Raw genomic sequence first — 5635 nt, 5'->3', positions numbered from 1 at the left:
GAGAGAGAGAGAGAGAGAGAGAGAGAGAGAGAGAGAGAGAGAGAGAGAGAAGAAAGTTCGACAATTGCCTATTTCTTAGTACTGTGCACTTTTGAAATACTTTCTGACTTTTTACACTCTCAACACTGTGCCAAGTGTGATAGAATCTAGACACCCATCTGATCCAATACGCAAGTATTATCCACAGTACACGGTGAGAAGTTCGGTCCGGTTTGCAAGTTAGAATAGTCTTTCTATGATCCCAGTAGCCGGGAGTTCTGAAACTCGGTGCTCCTCTTTAACCCTGATGACTTCTTGGGGAGTCTACATATATGAAAGAGTTAAAATAAAAAAGTCAGCACCCTCCCTTATTCGAAAGTGTACGATGGTATAATTCCCAGTCCAATATAATCATGAGCTAATAATGACTACCTGTGTCGTATAAAGTATATTTTAATGCCTCTTTTGGAACTAATTGAATGTTTCTTTACAGGATGAACAGGCAAAACTTCTGTGGTCATACACAATTGCATGAAGAAACAACATTGACCAAAACAAACACGTGATACTCTCCCCAAGGAACTGATGATACAACTCTGAAAGATCTGTCCATTGAGCCAGGCAGTGGTGGCACACGCCTTTAATCCCAGCACTTGGGAAGCAGAAGCAGGCAGATTTCTGAGTTCAAGGCCAGCCTGATCTACAGGGTGAGTTCCAGGACAGCCAGGGATGCACAGAGAAACTCTGTCTCGAAAAGGAAAGAAAAGAAAAGATTAGTCCATTGCCTGGAGGTATAAAAGATAACAAGAGCACACTTATATTATACTATATGCCTTATAGTATGTTATGTATTATTATAGTTCTTATATGCCAGCCACTTCACCTATTAACCTATATAATCCTTATACAACCCTGTGAAATACATTCTATTTTTTCATACTTTTCCAAATGAGGAAAGCGAGGGGGGAAGTCCACATGCATACCCACCAAAGAGTCACTCAAACCCAAGTGGTCGGCTCACAATTCATACCTAGGAAGCCTGGCTTGAACTCGCCAATCACTGAGATATACTCTCCTCCCAAAGAGAGAAAATTGCACTCATGAGCAAGAGCTCAGACTCTGTGGGCTTGTTAAATTCAGCTCTGTTGAAATGACCTCAGTCTTCACCGGATAAGGAGTACAGGTTACCCAGCCTATGTGGATAACCGCCAAGGTCAGTGCCTGATAGTTCACAACTTCGTTGTATAAAAAGATTCTAGAAACATTTGAAGATGTAGTCTATTAGTAGAAAGTGGGAAATCTAGGGGCTGGGAACACGGCTCACTGAGAAAAATGCTTGCCAAATAAGAATGAATACCTAAGTTTGTATTTCCAGAACACATGGGAAAAGTCCAGACAGTAGTGCCTGTAATCTCAGCACTGAGGAGGCAGAGACAGAAAGACTGGTGGAGCTCGGTGGCCAGCCAGTGGCAGTGAACTCCAGACTCAGTAAGGCCATGTCTCAATTAAAATAAAACACAACTGAGAGAGACATTGGCCACAGAGCTCTGGCTTCCACATGGGCATGTGCACGCAGAACAGGGGCAGGGGAGGGGATAAGAGAGGGAGGGAGGAAGGGAACGAAGGGAAGAAAGAAGGAAAGACAGAGAAAGGAAAGGATAAAAACAGAATAACATGGATGAGTGATGGTTTCTCAGTTAAAGCGCTTGCCAAATAAACAATAAGATCACAGTTTGGATCAGCAGAGCCCACACAAATGTCAGGTGAGTGTGGCAGGCAATCTGAATCTATCCTTGGAAGGCAGAGACAGTGGATCCCAAGAGAAAGCAGGCTAGTGAAACTAACTGTATAGGAAAGCATTGAGCCTGGTTAAAAATATCTCTGCCACAAAGTATAAGGTAGAAGAGCTATCAGAGCAAGATTCCTACCATCAAATTCTGGCCTCCATACACAGGAACATCCACACCCACTTGCAAACACCACACACACAAACACACACACACACACACATACACACACACACAGTGGAGAGCAATATTTATTATTATTCCTCCGTTTCTAAGTGAATGAATTTGGAGATGAGCAGCAGACCAGCCCTGCTGTCCCATAGAAAGGGACTGCCAAAAAATGTGAGGTAGGAAAATAAGGAGACAGGCATGGAGAAAAGAGCTGATCAGACAGGCCTGGCACTGAAACAAACATAGAATATTAATGAAGTATCCAGAATGATTCCAAAATGATAAGGTGCATCTTCTTGAAAAGAACAGAGTATCATCTCATAAACAAAGAAGCAACTCCTGTCCCTGTAGTGTGCTTCTTCAATGCACAAGTACAAAGTGGGCCACACAGTTCATTGCTAGGTCATGCCACATCGGCAGTCCCAAGTGCAACAGCTGGCTTTCTTGAAGTGTGTTATGCATGGGATAATACAGTCAGCAGGTAAGGGAATGGCAGGAATAGGATTTGATTTCACATCTACATGGCTCCAAGGGTCATGTTATCTCCCCCTCCGTAACACCGAGCTACATAGACTTGCTAAAACAGTTCTGTAGTGCTGTCTCCTGAGCAGATCTTTCGCAGCCATCATGTTTCTGTCCTTACATTTTAAGACCACTTCTCTGTGTTCTTTGGGACACCAGGAGGAGTTTGCATCACACGTCTGGCTTCTATTTTATACAGTTCAGCCACAAACCAAAGCAGAGAATTCTTTACACTGAACCCTAACGCCATCTCTGAAAGCCTGTAAGGAAATCGATCGGTTACCAAAATCATCAGTGATCTACGTGACAAATGATGAATAAAATAATGAGCAGAGCTCACACCTACATCCTTCAAATAACACAACTATAACAGGCTGTTTCTGCCTGGTCACTACCATTCCCTGGGAAATCTTCATCCGATCCTTTTATGCGTTCCCTATCTGTGCCCTGGGAGATTCCAGTCTAAGGTCACTCCTTCAGCCCTCTGTGACAATTACTCTTTCAAGCAGTAGGCTCTGAGTGTTCCCTCTCACAATAGAGCGTCCTTGAGCAGTCCTTGCAGAAAGAGACAAGTACGTCTCTGGGCTTCTGAGCCAAGAGAATTTTCCTTATAAGCCTTAAAATAAATATTTGTCATATTTTTCACAAACCAGCTTAATAGTGCAGCCTATTCAAGACTCCGTGGAGAGCATGGACAGTTCATTTTCTGGTTAACTAGAGGCTAGCATACATTCTTTGCTTGTGGAATGTCCAGAAGCCATTCACTGTCTTCTTTACGTCATTTCCCAGGATTCTGGGAGCACAGACTTCTCAGCCCTAGCCCTTGCTGGTCATGCATCTTTGTATAAACACTGTGGGTTAATTTGTTTACAAGTAAGATAAGGGCCAGGGATGAAGAGTCTCCTTACCCAGTTGTCCAGTAAAGAACCCTGCAGCAATGCACTGGACAGTGCTCAGAACAACTTATGGGAAAGCTGGAAAATAAAATGCACATCTCAGTTAGATTGAAACAGACAACACAAAGCAGATTTCTTTCACCGAAAATAATACTTTCATAATGTTTCTAAATAAACCACAAGACCTCTATTTTTATAGGTTTTGCTTCCAAATAAAGACAGCGCAAGAGATATAATTATGCAAAAATACAGATGGAGAGAAGTAAACCAGTTACCCCAATGAGTGGCCTCAGACTCAGTGGAAACTATGAGCCAGAGGTATCTGACATTTACATGCTAAAAGGTTTATAGACAAAAAAAAAAAAAAAAAAAAAAAAAAAAGAAAGAAAAAGAAGAAGATTCCCCAAAGGAAATCGGACTGCTGGTACCACATACAGAGCAGGAATGTCCGGATTGTCCATTTTTGTAACCATAACTTGCTTTTCCTTTAAGTTCATCAGACAATGACTAAACTGGGCTGGAGAGATGGCTCAGCAGTTAAGAGCACTGACTGCTCTTCCAAAGGTCCTGAGTTCAAATCCTAGCAACCACGTGGTGGCTCACAACCATCTGTAATGGGATCCAATGCCCTCTTGTGATGTGTCTGAAGACAGCTACAGTGTATTTAAATATAATAATAAATAAATCTTTAAAAAAAAAAGAAAAACAATAAAAAACAAACAAACAATTGACATTTACCAAAAAAAAAAAAAAAAAAAACCTAAACCTACACCGGAACTCTACTGGGCTCACAAACCTCTCTGGGAACTCTACTGGGATCACAAACCCCCACCGGAACGCTACTGGGCTCACAAACCTCTCTCTGAACTCTACTGGGCTCACATACCTCTCTCTGAACTCTACTGGGCTCACATACCTCTCTCTGAACTCTACTGGGCTCACACACCTCTCTCTGAACTCTACTGGGCTCACATATACCTCTCTCTGGGAACTGCTGTAACTATCCTTTACAGTTGTTTTTGTTTGTCAATGTTTATTTATTTTTTCAGTGCAAGGCCATGCACATACTAGTAAATATTCTACCACTGAGCTGTATTCTCTGACCTTGGTTTTTAAAAATAAGAGTCTCACTGTGTAGTCCAGGCTGGTCTTGACTTTATTCTGTAACCCAGACTAACCTAAAACTTGAGTTCTCTTCCTAGGTCTCCATAATGCTGCCATTATAGACTCTTAACAACACACTCAAAATTCCTACTATTCAAAAGCCAATAGTGAATGTTAATGTAAGACTTTATATGTTTTATATATATTCCTTGTATATATACCTTCTCAAAACCTTGGTAACTCAACACCCACAACAGAGATAATACATATTGTGTCTAAAATAAATCACATGACTTTAATCCCAGCACTTGGGAGTTAGACACAAGTGGATCACTGTGAGTCAGGGGCCAATCTTGTCTGTATAGTGAGTTCCAAGATAGCCAGAGCTACATAATAAGATCCTGTCTTAAATAAATAAATAACAGTTAGATAGATAGATAGATAGATAGATAGATAGATAGATAGATAGATAGACAGATAGATAGACAGATAGATGAATAAATAAACAAATTAACTAAAACAACTTCAGAGTACCACCAACAGGGATCATTCAGAGAACTTTGGCCTCACCAAGCCCATCCTCTGGAAGAACAGACAGGAATTCAAAGCAAGAAAGTTCAAACAGTGACTATTTAAATAACCAGAGACTCAACAGCAGATGTAGAAATCCTAGAGGCCCAAATGCTGGCTTGTTCAGTGAGTCAATAGCCTATTACATCTACTTTTCTCCCATTGTCAAATGTAAGACTTCTATTTTTTTAAGACTTATTCATTCCTATGGCTGCTTTGCCTGCATGTATGTGTTTGTACCATATGCATGCCCAGTGTCCATAGTAATCGGAATAGACCATCATGGCCCCTGGAACTGGAGTTATATGTGATTGTGAGCCAATGAGTTCCCTGCAGGCGCTGGGAACTTAACCCAAGGCCTCTGCAAAGACAACATATATTCTCAAACGCTGAGTGATTTTTTTAAATCTCTTTGGTATTTTCAATAGTTTCAGAGTCATGTGAGGGATGGTCTGGCTTGTGTAGAATTTAATGTGTTCCTCATTAAATCCATTTTAGGTCAAAATATATGCTAACCAAAGCCAACTTTCTTGAACTCTGGTCTATCAAAGTGTTCCTGGAGTGTGTTTGGAGACTCCTTCCCCCACTTTTTGTAGCTCTCATTCT

The sequence above is a fragment of the Mastomys coucha genome, unplaced genomic scaffold (assembly GCF_008632895.1).
Source record: "Mastomys coucha isolate ucsf_1 unplaced genomic scaffold, UCSF_Mcou_1 pScaffold7, whole genome shotgun sequence".
NCBI lineage: Eukaryota > Metazoa > Chordata > Mammalia > Rodentia > Muridae > Mastomys > Mastomys coucha.
Note: the sequence above shows the minus strand (reverse complement) of the source record.